Genomic DNA, 17897 nt, shown 5'->3' on the forward strand with positions numbered 1-17897 from the left:
AAAAAATTTTCCATTAAATTAATGGCAATTGCCTCTTCATTGTACACCATGTTGGCTTATGAGAGGTTTCACAGGAATGCTCTACTTTCAGATTAGGGCGAAAACTTGTATTAGGATGGCTTCACAGGCCAACTTGTTGATTTTTAGAGCTATGTCTCCGCCTGGTGGGTGGTATGAAATTACAGCAAATTCACAAGGACTACTTGGGTAGAACAATGATTATATCCAATATAAAAATCAGCAGCTAATTAAAAGAAACAAGAAAAAAAAAAAAAAAAAAAAAGCACCCCCCAACCCCCCAAACAAAAAAATAACCAGCAACAAGAACAATAAAAGTATGCAGTTTCCTGAAGTTATCTTTCCTTACTGCAATGATATATTGATTTCTACCCCATAGAGACCAACACTATTTTTCTGCATGCACTATTAGAAGCATTGATTGAAAAGGATCAAAAATATTCTATTTAAGGGTTGTTGCACTTCACAAAAAGTGTTGCTTTATTTGCTGGTATGTATTCAATAAAAGGCTAAAATAAACTTCATCTAAAATGTTATTAATATGGATTCAAAGGGAGGAAGTTGTGGTGGAAGGAAAAATCAGAAAAATAATTTCAAAACTTTTCCATGGATTCAGATCATTCACACACATGATTTATATAACTAAAAACTGTAACAGTATTGATTACAGTTTAGCTAATTTTGGTTACATTTAGTATCTCTCAGCCTTTGTACCTTTCATGAATCATTTCCTTCTAATCTTTGGTAAAAGCATAAATTAAGTAACTTGCCTGAGGTCACACTGATAATAAGATATGGACCTTAGGCCCCACATCCTCATCTTTCCCACTGCTTCATTTTTGTCCACATCCTTCATTTTAGTGATAAAGCCCTAGTGAGACCAGCACTTACAAAAAACATCCAGCATAAGACAAAGCTTATAAGATTTGATTTGAGCCAAACTGACAACAATTGCTGGGAAGTAAAGTCTCAATGGATTGAGAAAATGCTCCGGAAAATGGCCCTTGTGCAAATTATTTTATACATTAAAATCAAAGGAGGAGGGTTACACGAAATCCATTGTTTGTAGATTAAAGGGGTGGGAAAAAGCAAAGCGGGGAAATCTCAGGGATTGGATAAAAGGTGAAATGGAGAGACTTACCCTTCTTTTACATTGGTGGGTACAAGATAGTTAATAGCATTTTACAACACATAGAGATAATATTTGGGGAACAAGATAACAATGAGGGATTTTGTAGTTTCCTGCTCTGGTGTGGTGCATTGTGCCCCCTGGGGGCTCTGGAAAGGGATTACCCTTCATTCCAAGGGTATATTATCTTAGATGCAAAAATAAAACAGATAGGCTCACTTAAGGTAAAGATTGACTTTTGTCAAGGAAGCCACAGGCCAAGGGTATGACTTCCCACCATGGCCCACCTCAGTTAGGAAGTTTTATGTTCACGCCATCCTGTGTAGTTATTTTCAGTCTCCTGAGCTTGTCAGGTTTAACATGTGGCCCCTTTTCTATTCACAATTACAGTTTAGTTAATTTTGGTTCCAGTTAGTATCTCTCTGCCTTTGTACCTTTTATGAATCATTTCCTTCTAATCTTTGGTAAAAGCATAAATTAAGTAACTTGCCTGGGGTCACACTGTTAACAAGATATGGACCTTAAGCGCCACATTCTCATCTTTCCCACTGCTTCATTTATATCCACGTCCTTCATTGTAGGGACAAAGCCCTGATGAGACCAGCACTTACAGTAGTAGCAAGGCCAGTTAAGGAAGTGATTCAAGGTCAAGTCAATGAAAATGCTTAATAAAAACGAAACGTGAGTACCTTACATTGGTATGTAATATAGTCTATTTGTAATACTCATCAGTTTAAAAACGCTTTTATAGACATTATTTCATTTGCTCCTCACAGCCATCCTGAGAGGAACGCAGAGCTAATAGTGATTTTTTTCTTTTTATAAGTCAGAAGACTCAGGCTTGTAGAGATTATTTCTTACCCAACACCACTGAGCCTCTTTTGATGTGTGATTTCTGTGTTCCTCAAAGGAGAAGGTAATTGTCAAACCACTTTCCTCTCAAATTTCCATTTTTCAAACCTCCCCATGGGCTTTCAGTGCTAGGCACAGAGCAGGATGACAGTGCAAATGGAATCGCAGTGGAGTTTATCCCCTGACATCTTTCTCATCTTTGGATCCAGACCCTCAAAGGCTTAATACTGAAAGGCATGCTATGTGTTGACTCAATATTTGCTGTACCCTGAGCAGCTACTTAAAAAAAAAGACATCTAGCAAGGTACAAATTCCAAGCTAAATATAAAAATAATAATTTTAAGCTGCCATAACTTAATTGGTTCAAATGATCATCAATTACATTTTTAAGCTCTCATTCTACTGTAAGACACACATATTCAATAAATATTGGGCAAATTAACTAGTTAATGACTCCACAGGACTAAATGGAGGGGGGATGATATTTGCCACTTGTTAGCTGTGAGACCTTCTGTAGCTTAATCTTTCCTAATCATTTCCTCTTTTTAAAAATAGACCCAGTAATGCCTATTTCATGGCACTTTAGTGAAAATTAAATAATAACACATGTAAAGTATTATAGATAGTAGGACACAATTACTATGGAAATTTATAAAACAGATTTTTTGAGTTGTCTGAGAGAATTATGTTTTATGGGAAAATAAAAAAACAACTTCATTAAAGACATTAATGGCAGAGATATTTAAACATATCTCTATTAGAGTGATATACAGGCATAATCCAATGGTATATTTTAGTTTTTAAAGAAAATATAACGGTTAGTTGTTCTTTCCATAATGGAAAGAAAAGTTAGGAGTGAAAAGGAATCCTGACCCTATTACTTATTTTTTCACATTATTTTTATTCCACATGTATAGTACAGTAAGGGTTATATTATTATTTGAAGAGGATTTCATATCTCAGTTATCTTACATGAAAATTCAAAAAAAAAATAAATAAATCTGTGTTTCTTGGAACTCCTGGCTCTGTCACTGACAGAGTAGGTAGGAAGGTGGACATGAGCAGGAGAAGGAGGAACTAGGAGGCCCCCACAGGTAACCCAGTGGTGTCATCAGCATCTTGTTACAGACCCACTGAAGCCAGTAGCCAGAACTAGGCTAGTGCAAACACACTAGGACCAAGGAGACAACAGAATGAGGCAAAAAACAGAAAAAGGGGAGGAGGAGAGCCCAATCTATAGGATATAAGGCCAGGGTCCCAGAGGCATTGGCCTGCCACCCACCCTCAGATCAGCCCGCTCCAGGCTCAGAGTGTACTTACTTCACAAATAAAATGTGCTCTCTGCTGCATGGTTACCTTTGTCTCTTGACTGAATTCTTTCTTTCAAGAAGACAAGAACAGAGGAAAATCTGTCATTCCCAGTGAAATTATTTAGCATCCCTGTGACCTTGAGGACACCACTTAGATTCTTTTAAATTCAGTGTCCTCATTAGTAAAATGAGATTCTCTTCCCTGGTTACCTCCTATCTATGTTGTTATGAAGACAAATTGATTTCTGAATATTTTTTTTCTGTACTATATTATTATATAAATCTATGCATACACAGCATGGCTTCCTGGATACCCATGTGAGGGAATGGGGTCTTCTTTACTACTTCTTGAGTCTCAAATCCAGGAGAACAATGACTCTGGTCAACATTCATGTCAAAAGAAAAATAACAGATTATTTTGAAAACACTTCTTTCATTGTTTTTACTTTGGAAGCCTCCTCGCTGTGACATTCATTCCCATCAACCATGTTGTATTGAAAGCTGCTTTTGAAGGAGAACTGGAAGGGCCTTAACAGTATGATACCAGTGCCCTGTTTGGACTGATGTTTGTACTATAACCTGGGAGAGAGTTTGTGCTCTCAGGGGGTCCATGGCAATCTTTCAGTCCCTGGAGCAACAAGCTAGATTGAATTAGCTTTGGTTCCTCCATCACTAATTAGATGGCCTGCCTCAGGGAACAAAACATCCACTCAGTTCCTGTAATAAGCCTAATAAAGTACCCTTGCCGTCTTTCAGGATGCCAGTTGTCTAAAAATTGTCCCCAAATGTAAAACTTAAGAAATATCAGAGCTACCCAATCAATTTACAGACACAACAGAAAGCAAGAAAAAGTTACATAGGTATACATAGATATAAAGGATATGCTCATATTTTCTCCAACCCTAGCTTTTGAAAGTGTTCTTGAGCTAGCAACTAATTTATCGTTCTGATTCCACAGTGGATTATAATGGAACTGTCCTAAGCATCAGAATCTATTTTAAATTTCTAAATGCTGGAAGTGCCACAAATGCTTTGTAACACATCCAATTCTCTAACAACCTTCACTAACCTCATTAGTATGAAATATGACTCTTATTTATAATCGAATAGCACCCACTTGCTGAATATTGTCTTGAGCCAAGAAACTTCCATGTGAGGTTGACAACCAGATATGTAGAAAGAAAAGAAAATTAATGGGGTAGTATAAAATTCTCAATATAAACTTGTATTTTACAGAGTGCTATATATTTTGCAAAATATTTTTATGTCCAGTTTCTCATAAGATAGAATCTGCAGTGAAATTCATGGTCCTGGAATAATAGGCTAAGGAAAAACCATTAAGGAGGAGACAGTAAAGAGAGATAAGGTCCAGATTCACAGCATCCCAATGTTGAAAGGAATCTTAAATTTTATCAAGCTCATCCTCTCACCTACACAGGTATTCTCTTTGTATGCCTAACTAGTAATCGACCACCTTCTGCTTAAACATTTCTAATTTAGGGATGTGTCGAGGTTATGAGGCAGTGCTGTCCATCATTGAATGGCTCCATCTGCTAAAATGTACTTTGTTATATTTAGCTTAAGTCTGCTTTCTGTAACTTCTTCCACTTCTGCATTTGCCTTTGGTGACAAGAAAGCACAGGTTTGTTCTTTACTCATAGGAAAGTTATTCAAAACTTAAGGACTAGAAATTTGTCCCCACCATGCAAATCTCCATGCCAAAGAGTCCACTTCTTTCAACAATTATCATGGCCTGATTTTTAGGTTCTGACGTCCTCCAGGTGTGGTCTTTTTTTCTGGAGAGACGCTAGTTCCTTGCTATTCAAAATGTGCTTTGTGTCCCAGCAGCTTCAGCAAAACCTGGAGCTTGTTATAAATGCAGATTCTTAGACCTCATGTCAGACCTACTAACAACATGCTTTGTGTGAGCATAACAGTTTGAGAAGCACTGTTCTAGTTTGTTGGATTCTCTCTTAAAATACAGCAATGAGAATTATGTATATCCTTCAAGTGTGGTCCGAGGACCATGAAGTATATTGAGATTATTTACCTAACTCAGTACATCATATTTGTATCAAATCTCTTACCATCTTTTCTTTCTTCCTTCCTTCCTTCCTCTCTCCCTCCCTCCCTCCTTCCCTCCCTCCCTGCCTCCATCCCTTCTTCCTTCCTTCCTTCCTTCCTTCCTCTTACTTTTTTCAGCAAATGCTTTGCGCAGTTAATATCTCCTAAGTTTATGGCTGGTGATAATATGATCTAGGTCTTTTTCACATAAACTATTGCTAATGAGGTTTTCTTATTCTCTTTGATATTCTCTTTGATATTTGTAATTGATATTTTGTACCTACATATGAGAATATACACATACCACTATAACATTTCATCCTGTCAGTTGAAGCCAGTCTTTCTACTCTGTTGGGATAATGTCGAAGCTTTATTTCATCAACCATCACATTATTTATCTCTCCCAGCTTATATCCTTTTAAAAATGGATGAGTGTATATCTCTTTAAGACACTGATAAAAATAGTGAAAAAAAAACAAGGCTAAGGGTAGAATGCAGTAATATATTTCTAGAAACTTCCTTCGTAGAATCATATTAAGTTTTATAAATGTTTGCTGGAAACCTATCATGTGTTGGAAACTACCCTGACTTAGATACCTGGAATACACAGAGAATGAGGCAACCTTCTTATCCTTGAGAAGCCCACCACCTAAATGAATTCTGGATCCTGTGATTCTGCAAGGACACCTCTAGCCAAGGCTACCATCCCTATCCTTAGGCTTATTACGAGAACAGTCCAAGTCTGGGTGGCCTGGGGCAGGTCTGTTTTGTCACCTAAATAGTGATGAAAGAACCAAAGCTAATTCAATCTAGTCTGTCACTCTCTAGATTGAAGAATTATCCCAGAAATTGTGAGAACACAAGCTTTGCCTTGAAATTATAAGAAAGGACAGCCAACACTGCAAGGTTTTTATTTCTCCTGAGGAGTCCAGTGAATCAAAGAGCAAAGTGACCTTCTAAAAATGTATACCTTCTAACACACAATGGGATTTATAGATGATGTAATACAGAATTGTACACCTGAAATCTATGTAATTTCACTAACAATTGTCACCCCAATAAATTTAAAAAAATGTATACTTTCTGAAAGAATGTCAGTATACACAATACACTTAGCAATATTTCAGACAAATGACATAGGAGAGTTTTAGGAAACCCTGATTTCTGACCAATTTTGTGTTAATGGACTGATGCCTTAGAATTATTCCATCATTAATTGAATACTTCAAGATCAAGATCTATACCAAGTTTAGATGAATATTTTTTAAAAATCCAGCTCTGTGTAAGGTAGTGAAAATTTTTTTTAATTAAACAGGCCTTCATAAAACTTACATTCTAGTGGGGAGGAACAGAAAATAAAGAGGTACTTCAGTAAATAAATGAGATAATTTTAGTTATTGAGAAATGCTGCAGAGGAAATAAAACATGGTAAAGTTATGACATATTTGACCAATGAGAAGAAACCAATGTTACCAAATTTTGTGGGAGGAATGTTCCTGGTTTGCCAATGTTCCTGGGAATGGGAAATCTCATCCTTTCATATCCAAATCTCCCTGAGACTGAGCCCCTGGCCCTTGATGCTAGATCCCCCCAAGTTCTCCTGATCAGGTAGACCTCAGCCAGGTGTCTGCCCTACCTCATTTTCAATGGACACTTTTGATCTTGTTGGTTTGGTTTGGATGTTTCATGTATGGTGTTTGCAAATTCTCTCTTACTCAGGCTTTGTGGATTGAATTCTGCTTAAGGTCTCCTGAAGACTTACTCATATCTGTAAGTCCTCCTCTTTAGGGAAACACAGCTCTGGATTGTTCCTCTGAGAGCCCAGGAGCTTTTACTCTGTGTCCCCATAGCACCCTGTGCTTTCCTTTTTCATAGAACTTGTCATGCTATATTGTTGTCATTTACGTAACCATCGCCCCCACCAGCAAGCTCTTTGGAGACAAGAACTAAATCTCTAATTGAGAGCCTCATCTAGCACAATATCTGATAACATGCTAGGCCCTTAGACATTTGAGATGAGTGGATAAGAAATATTAAGTGGTTTTAGATTCATATTTTTAACTTTACCTAATTTGACTGTGTCATATTGCCATCCATTTTTAATATAATTTTTTCTGAAGACATTAACTACTAAGAGTGATTTTATATGGTTATATTTTCACATTTTTAAAAGTATGGTGCATTTTGCAATTTAAATTTACTTCCATGCTACTTAAAATGGCTTTGGGCAACCAGTCTTACTGGACAATATAAAATTCAGTGGGGCTTTGTGGCATAAAATCTATATATTTCTAATCATCTATGGTATATATTTTGCTCAGTTGTAAACAATATGTGACAGTAAATCTTTGATTTTTTGCTTTAGAAAACCAAAGTACTTAATTTTTTTCTATCATGTATGTACGTTTGTTCTCCAAGAAAACTCTTGAGATTTTTTTTCCATCATTCTTTCTTGACATAAGAAGAAATTATGATTTTCCAGGAAAACAAGCCTGTGAAACAAGCAATTTTAAGCTTCACTTAAAACTCAGAAACAGGAACACTTTTTCCAAGTATAAGTGATAAAAAAAGTAACGTGATTTGGGGATGAAAAGAGAGCCTCCTTACCTCTCCCCAGTTTCTCTTCTAGCCAATGAGCCTTTTTCTGAAATTTCATAATTAAAAAAATTTTCTTGTCAAAATATAAATTCCCTTAGAGGGATTAGATATTAAGTCTGGTTCACACTGAAGTTTAAGTGGCTAATATCAGATTTTTTTCGTGAGGAAAAGTTAATAGCATATAAACTCCCGAGCTCTGGAGGGTGATGGAGGTAGAGAATAAGAAAGAACTACAGAGGTGAGGGTGTATCAAAAAAGAAGCTTGGAACCCCTAACTTAAATTTTGTCAACTCTGCAGTTCTGCAGGGGTTGACGTTGCCATTTGGGCAGGCCCTGAGGCTAAGCCTGAGAGAACGTTCTGCTCTCTCCCTATCCTTTACAGTTAGTTTCAGATCCAACATTGCTAAATCCTTTAATAATTTCCTGATGGAATATCATGAAATGTGAGAAAATAAATCCCTTGTCTAGTTTGGAATTCAGAGTGAAATATCCTTGGTTTATTGATTTTGAGTGTATAACTGATTCTGGCCAGTCATTCACTAGTAATGGGCAAAATGATTTTAAATATTCAATAACTGTGCTATGCCCATCTGTATATTTACATATGTCTTCATAAGAATCACCAAGGGTAATTTTACATTTATCTATTCAAGTTCTGGCCAGTGTTGAGTTTAGCAATAAATTACTCACAGGTATTTTTTTATTTTAAAGCCAAATTAGCATTCCCAATTGTATGTGTTTGTCAAATACTGAATAATTCAGATGGCTTTTAGCCAGTTCTCACTGCAAATAATGAGGGTGGGGGACTTACAAGGGAGCCCAGCAGAAAAAAGAGCAAGAAGTGAATTAATCACACAAAGTGGTTAGTAAGAAAGGAAATGATGAATTAGAGAGATAGTTGATCACATTAATTTGGATGGCAAAATTCATCTGGGTTGATGTTTGGAGGAAGGCTAGGGGTGCATAAAAGCAGCTAACATTATTAAGTGCCATGTTCTGGGAATTGTGCTAAGCCCTTCACATGCATGATTTCGCTGAATCGTTACATAAGCCCTAGGAAATAGGTACCACTATAATCCTGATTGTGTAAGTAAGGATATTGTTGTTGAGAGATATCAGTAACATGCCTAGAGAGAGAAAGGTTGTCTAACCTGTCGGATGATGGCTACCTAACTGGTCAGTGGCCACATAACTTTAGAACCCAAACTTGAAACCATTGCTTTCTACTGAGACAAATCAAAGATACAGGCAAAAGGGAAGAAAATACAAAATAGATGAGGCTCTTGGGATACGGATTGTTGGGGTTAGAGGTACACACACTGCAGCTCCACCTTCTCTGTGAAATGTTTTCTGTACCTACAGTTAGAATCAACCTTTTCTCTTCTGGGATTCCATATCACTTTACATGTAAGTCTGTTATAATACTATCATAGGCTGATTTGTTCTTCATTATATATGGACTTTTTTCAAATATTGATTTTTAACAACTTTATTGAGGTACAATGAGGTATAATTGACATACAATAAACTTCATATTTACATATAAAGTTCATTGTACATATTTAAAATGTACAATTTGATAAGTTTGACATACGTATGTGCTCATGAAACCATCACCACAATCATGATAGTGAACATACCCATTACCTCCAAAAGTTTCTTGGTGCCCTTTATCATTCCTCCCTTTATCCCTTGTATCCGTCAGGGTTCTCCAGAGAAACAGAACCAACAGGATATATATTATAAGAAATTGGGTTATGCAATTTTGAAGACTGAGAAGTCCCCAGACCCCTAGTTGGCAACTGGAGATCCAAGAACTTCAAAGGTGTGGTACTATTTTAAATGGTACTTTAAAAAATATCAGTTTTTAATCATTTGCTGTTACTATAAAAATGCAACTGATTTTTGTATATTGACCTTGTATCTTGAAGCCTTACTACTCTCAATGACTTATTCTAGTAGCTTCTTTGCAGATTACATAGGATCTTCCACATAAATTATCATGTTGTCTGTGATAAAGACAGTTTTACTTCTTCCTTTCCAGTAGTGCTATCTATAAACTCTCTCAAGGCTGTAAGCCTGGGCAATTCTAGGGTTCACGTCATTTGTTTCCCACCTTTCAGGGATTACTGTCCTTCAGTGCCTAATGCACAGCGTTTGCAATCTGTTGTTCCATATGTTTTGTCCTTTTTTATTGTTTCAAGCAAAAGGGTAAATCTGATCCCTGCTAGTTCTTAATCAAGAAGTGATGCATAGATTGATTAGTCAGAAAATATTACAATGTTTCCAATGGAAAAATAATAGCTGCTACCTTCCACATCTCCAGTACTTATCCCCTAGAATCAATCACTCTAAATGTTTTGAGCTGTTTCTTCTGGAACTGAACTCTAGATTTCAATTTGTATGTTTATATTGCTTTTTAAAAATTTTCACTTTTAGGCTTTGTCTTCCTATTCCCCGTCCTGTCAGTCACATTAACACACCCACATACTTTTCCCGACCACCACCTTCTAATTTAGGTATGCCACAATTTTTGGTGAAATATAACATAGGTTTTATTTTAATATACCTCCATAAATATGTTTACAGTTAAGCCACCAAGTTTAACAAATTACAATTTTCTTTTAAAATTTCATATATATACATGCACACATATTTGAGTTTAAAATCAAACGTGCTGGGGCGTCAGATCACCTAGGAGATTTTAGAAGAATATATAGGTCTAGGCTCTGACTTGGATCTGCTATATTTGAATCCCTTGTCTGTAACCTTAGAGAATGTATTTTTAAAACACTCAGTGTGCTACTCTGACTTCGCTGGTCTTCTGCAGTTTGTGAAGACCTGCCTTCCAGCTCATCTCATTTAAGAAGTGGATAGTTGTTGTGACTACGATAACATCTCCATTGTTATTGAACTGTCAGTTTGTATTGAAGTTTGGCCATTTCTCTCTGACACTACAGATCAGTCATAATATGGTGTGGTCTCATCTGTCAACCAGCACCAAGCCACTGGCCTGGGCTTTGCTAACAATGACTGGATTATAATTGGACCTGAACTTGTTGACTTCGGGCATGGAATGTATATTGCTGGGTTCACTGAACTGAAATAAGAGTTGACAGTCTTTTTTGAAGAGTCACGTGGGATTGACTCAATTTCTTATATTTTAGTGGTATTAGTTTGCAAAATTTTGAGTTTTGGTTAGAGGTAGCCTGGAACACAGAGTGCTGTGCAAATTGTCATTAGCGCCACCTGTCTCTCCATTAACTTCTGTAGTCTAATTAGATTTCTAACATATCAGGATATATTCAAAGTGTGCAAATGGTGAGGCTTCACCCTGTTTAGCTATCCAGTGGGAGCCAGGGGATAACAAGATGAATGAACTCTCTGCCCTTGACAATCTAGGAATTGTTTTTAAGCAGTAAATATTAAGTTAGAAATATTCTCCTGAGATATAAGCTCCAGGTCCTTCCTGGAAGATATTGCAACCTTTCCCAGTAATCATCACAAGTGTTAATGCTAGATGTATTATTAATAAAGCATGTGCACATGTTGGGAACTTTTGAGCAGTAAAATTTGGCTTAATGACCAGTCAGACTCCAATAGGTAAGCAACACAGTCTCTGAACAGCTGTGCTGCATAATTCACCTTCGTCTTACAGTTCTGAAAGTCAATGTCCTTGCCTCATAGTCTGTTGCAGGCATGAAGTAATTCCAACAAAACTCAGTCTTCCAGAGTTGTTTCCTTGAGAGTATACCACACTTCATTAGTGAAAACCAGTCTAAAATTTTTAATTTGTAGAACTAATATAAAATCTCACATACTCCATCAACCATACTTTTCCAAAATTCTTGGAAATTGAACTTGATAATATCAACCTCTGCCCTTGGAGGAGGCTGTTTTGCCTTTCAGAGAGCACATTAGATGCCTTACTACTCTCAATGACTTATTCTAGTAGCTTCTTTGCAGATTACATTGGATCTTCCACATAAATTATCATGTTGTCTGTGATAAAGACAGTTTTACTTCCTTCCTAGAATTTCAGGAAATGCTGAAATTCTAAAAGTTCTCCAGACAAAGAATACTGACCATTAACTTAAATTTATGCATTCATTCATTTATCCTTTCATTCACTCAAGAAGTATTTAATGAGTCCCACATGTCAGGCACTAGAATACTGAGAAGTACTAAGAAGAAATATAACACAGTAATAGGAAAGAGGGTAACAGGAGGCTTGGATGGAGGTGTGAGCGTTATTTTAAATAGAGAAGGCCCTTTTGGTGGACATCATTGTATCAGAGACCTGAATGAAGTGAGGAAGTAAATCATGGGAAATATGTTTTGGATGGAGGAAAGAGCAGGTGCAAATGTTCTGAGGCAGACGTTTGTTGGAATGTTTGAGAAATAGCAAAGGGGACAGGAGAATAAAAGGAGTAGGAGGTGGGATCAGAAAGATAGGAAATAGGCCAGGCCTTGCTACTGTATGAAAAATTTGAATGTGATTTTAAGTGTGAAAGGAGGCTTTTGGTGGGTCTTAGCAGGAGAGTGACATGGTCTGACTTAGGTTTCTAGAGGATCCCTATGACTGCTGCGTGGAGTATAGATTTGGTGGTGGTGGTGGTGGTGGTGAGGGGGTGACTGGGGATGTCAGGGGAAGAGTAGAGGCAAAGATTTGTAGCTCCTGGGACCTTTATGCCCTTGTTGGAAATATACCAATAAAGTAAAAACATCAGACCTTCAAAGACAGGTTTTGTATTATTGATTTATTGCTACAGCTGTGATATCCTCAGAAAAAATTCTGCATTGCTATAATTCAGTTGTGCAAGTAAGTGCTAAAATAAAATGCACCCATGTTTTAAAAACTAGCTTCCCCTACTCTCCTCCAAGAAAGAGGAAGGCAATAAAATAAATGAAATTCTCCTCTTTTTTTTTTTTTTTAACTGCATACTGGGCATAAATTGTTACTTACCCAGAGTGTGTAGGGAAGTGTTGCTTGTATGGCAGAGTTGTGTCATTGCTCAGGTTTTCCAAGAATAGATTTTATAAGAGATCTTCAAGGAAAAAATTTGGAAGAAAGAAAATGATTCTGAGGTTTTGGCTGAAAACACAGAAATTATTAAGCAGATAATTTTTTTTATAATATAAAATTGTTTTAAAAATAAACGTCGGTCTTATAATGCAGATTCCTGGGTCCAAACTCCAGAGGTCTGAAATCACAAATTTTGAGTGAGATCCAAGAATCTATATTTTAAACATGATGTACAAAAGTGAATAGTCTGCTCATAATTTAGATAATTGTCTATGAATAGATTTTCTCAAAACTGAGCCTTTGCTAAAAGTTTGACAATATATGTTTAATTACGATCATGCAGTTCAGATACTTTGTGGGATCTGCTCAGACTCTACACTTTGTCGGAAACTGCTCTCTTCTCATCTTCCTATCACATGGTTATTGAGGGACAGCCATTTCCCACAGTATGACCTTATTTCTGTTTCTACCTCTCATCTCTAGCTGCAGCTCATTGGTCCAAAAGTGCTATCTTGAGCCAAGTCAGGCTAATTAGAGCTGTTCCCCAGGACCAGAGATTTAAGCCTCCTGGTTGAAGCCATAAGATAGAAAATTTGAGTGTGTTTTACATCACACTGGAGAGAGCTGATTATCAGTAATAGTTAAGAATGAAGCCCACATGGAAAGGAAGATAAGAGATAATATGAAAATTGTCCTGGTAGTATTTGCGTTCTATTCCAATTATTACTTAAAAAAATTTTTTTTTTTGTATTCCAATTATTTTTTAAATCCAGTTACATTCCTATCCTATACCTCAATATCTGCATTCATTAACAATTGCTGTGTAACATATTATTCCAGAGCTTAATGAAGCTTTCATTAAGTTAGTTCAAATTGGGCTTCTATCACTTGTAAGCAAAATAATAATTTTAAAAAACCCTCAATATTAACAGTTAATAATGTTTTAATATTCCTATCTTATTAAGGAGCCTATCCTATTCCTGAACGGCTAGTTACTATTAATATATCAGGAAATACCTGCAAACAAGACCAAAGTTTCTCCCACAGAATGTCTGGATCTGTCTCAAAATGTGGACAAATATATTATCAGGGCCCTAAAGTTTTATATCATAACACTTTTAGCCGAGAAACATTACACAGCAGGTGTTACTAATTTCCTAACATAGTCATTAAAAAAATAGCTCAAAAGAACTTCTCACCACCAATGGAACCTCACAGAACCTCTGATGAACTTTCCAAGTTACAGTAATTTTAAAATTTACCTTTCTATAATAATGATTGACTTATTATAGATTACATTCAAATATCAGTCAATTAAAGGGTTTAAGCACCTGAGAGGCTGGGCAATGTAGTAGATATGAGTTAATGTAGAGTAGGGAAGACATTGGTTTCACGGAGACCTGAACAAATTCCAGCTCTGTCACTCACTATCTCTGTGTGGGACTAGTAACTTTCCCATCACACCACCACAGTGCCATTCTTGGGCAAGATACTTAGCTTACCAGAACCTGTACTTGATGGTAGCTGGGAAAGTATTTTTGGAGCAAACTGGTAGGGGAAAGGCTCCAACTACTTTTATTTGTATTGTGGCCTCCCCGCCCTCTACTGATACCGTTCCTGCCTGTTATTACAAAATGAAATCATGAAACTCAATGTAATTACAAGTTAAGACAGAAAAAAGTTTAAAGTGAAATGATAAAAATAGAAATATGAGAATTATAAGAAATAAAAATGTATTAAGATACACATTAATATATAAAAAGCTAAACCAAAGAGGTAAATTTTAAAATGATCAATATTACAGAAATAAGGAAAACATTTAAAGGATAACTTTAATCAGATTTAAGAATAAAAAAGATTCAAACCAGTTAAAATGACAAAGCATAAAAATAGATGATAACATAAAAATAAAAATTAGATACAGTTGAAAGGTAAGAAGTTGAAAAGAAATTAAAGAAGAATAAATTAGAAATAATATTTTCTAAAACAATGTAAATGTGCAGTGGTACATGGTCCATAATAAAGAGTAAATCCATAGTTGAAAACAACCTGTGGCTATGAGTCTTAAGCAAGGCGTCCTTCGCATGGAGTTCCTGGAAGAAGATCCAATCTTAAATCATTGGCCATTCATCCAACTAACTTTGTGTGTCTTATTCATTTTTATATCTCTGAGTCTGGCACACTGTAGACATAGGTGCTTAATATTTGTAGAGTAAATGAACAAATGTTTAATGAGTAGCTTTTAAGATAAGTTTATGTAAATTAAATTACTAAATTCTCATAATAACCTCATGAGTTATTTTTACCCTTAATTTTTCATGGAGTTACTGAGGCTAAGAAAGGTTAAGTGCCTTTGTTCAAGATCACAGAAATAGTGGTAATTTTCTCTTAGATCACAGCCCTGTGGCCAAAGTATCTGAATACCTCTTGGATAAGATGTCCACGCACGCATGTGTATACACTCACACGATAGCCGTATTTACAAGTGGTTATACGGCTATCACTTGTTTCATAAGGATTCTCATTTTAACTGCACAAAGAGCATCAAATCCTAATTAATTCTCAGAAATTATCCAGGGACATAATACTTTGATACTCAAGACATGAAGAAACTGCGGCAGATGGATCCTCAGGTGCTGGTAGAAATGACAAAACATTTCAGCTTTGGTATTTTTGTACGTTAATGAGCCAAACACATGAAGACCATTTGTACACCATCAGAGGCTGCACAAATACTACTGTTGTGTCACTGGGATATAGAAAGAAACTGGATTTGGCTGAAGCAGAACCAAGAATGAAGTATAATATATTTCTTCCCAGTAGCATGGAGATGATCGGCCCTGCCCTTCCTCTGTGACAGAGCTGCTGTGAGGGTCAAATGAGATCATAGTTTGGAAGACAGCATTCAAGGTAGAAGGATGTGGGTTCTGGGGTCAGAAAGACATGTGGTTACCATTGATACTTACTAACTATATGACCATGTGCATTAAATCTCCACAGGCAAAGATTATTCCTATTTCCAAGTATGGACAGTACAGTGTGGTCTATTTCTCAGGTTTCTTGTGAGGATTAAGTTGATTTTAATGGCTATAAAACATGTAGTTGGTGTTCAATCCACAGAAGAACATAAGAAGGTTTGTCTGAGATATCAGTCCTTTCCCACCCTATCTCCAGGTGTACACCAGGCACCATGTCACCTCTAGGAACCCGAGGGAGACAGGTGGGATGAGCTGAAGAGAACATTGTAACAAGATAGGAGGTTTGTTTTCCAATTGTTTTGTGCATCAATCTCTTGTTAAATACTCAATGAGTTTCACAGGGTTTATCTACAGTGTCTTTTACATCACCTGAGCTCCTGAGGTGCCTCACATGGAGCCTGGCCCTTAACAGGTGCTCAGTAAGTACTTGTTTGAATAATGAGCGGGGTAGTTGTGAATCTCTGGCTTACCTGCCATGCTTTTAAGGGACACTCAAGTCATGGACTAGGACTCTGGTCATCTAGTTCTAGTGCTTCCTCTGCCATCTCTTCAGCAGGGAAAATCATAGTCTCTTTGGTCCTCAGGAGGCTTATTTTCAAATGGATATTGAAAGCAGGAAACTGGGCCAGATATTTTTGTAATCCCCCCTATACCTCTGAAATTAACATGGTACCAAATAGGGAAAACACTGTGTGGGTTAGAGGTGGGCTCAAATTTCTCTTCTCCTCTGCATTTCCTCATCAGCTTTGGTGTCGGAATCCTAGGAGAGAAATGTGTATCAGCTTTATTTCAACTTAGTTTCACAGCTGAGCCTACGGGGCAAGAATGCTCTGCTCAGTGGAATACATGGTCCACTTGCTTGTAGGGTATTGTGTCTGTCAGTCAGGTCTTTGACAGCAGCTAGAGAGCAGTCAATTCAAGGCTTAAGTCACTGGCAAGGACAGTGCTCTGGGACTCTTATTTGGCTGCCTGAGAGAAAATTGTCATGTGTTGACTCTTTTCATCTTATTAGGAGTAGCTTTGGGACGATAAAACATATTGTCTGTATAGAGAAGGATATTTTCCTTCTTATTTGCCAAGCAAACAGTATGCATCTAGTTAACTCAAGGAATGTATGTATCAAGGAATGCGTGGGAAATAATATCCTTTGAAAATCAAATTAGCAATATTCATACATAATGTATAGGATTACTCATCTGAAAGAGAAATCCTGTGTAATGGTGTAAAGAGCCTGGGGTTACAATTTAGTAAGTAAAATCCTAATAAATAACATTTTGTCTTATTTGGAGAAACACTTTGAAAAGACACACACACATAAACCTATACACATGTAGTTGGTTAATGGATCCATTCTCAGTGAGACAAACAAAATCTGGCTTCACCAAATTCTACCTATAAATGGCATTATTTGAGACCTTTGGCAATAGACAACTGGATTTATGTCACCTGTATCACAGGCTGTCATATTTGAAAATTCAATGAAACTAACAAAAACATCCCACACTAGATCATGGTTTTGATTCATAGGAATTGAGATTGGAACATGATAAATGAAGAGATTCTGAACGCACACGTTGATTTTTGCAGAGTTCATATAATCAAATGCTGATGATAAATTGTTAATGTCCCCAGATCCTATTTATCTTTAGCCATTTACTCAGCAAGATGAAAAAAGAGTATAGCAATACTTGCATATTCTTGATCTAGGATACTGCATGGAAAGAATAAAAACTGCAATTTATTAAGAAAACAACAATGTCTATTTTTGATGAAGTATCTTGCAGGGTAACAAGTTTATAGATACCTTCACCCATATAAAAGAAACTGTATTTGAGAATCAATTAGAATATATAGTTTACCAAAGAATGAAGCCGATCTTCCAGAGCAAGAGTAGCAAAATACAGTTGAACTTTGAACAACAT

Source organism: Rhinolophus sinicus, chromosome 14, assembly GCF_057876585.1.
Source record: "Rhinolophus sinicus isolate RSI-liver-muscle chromosome 14, RSI-T2T, whole genome shotgun sequence".
Lineage (NCBI taxonomy): Eukaryota > Metazoa > Chordata > Mammalia > Chiroptera > Rhinolophidae > Rhinolophus > Rhinolophus sinicus.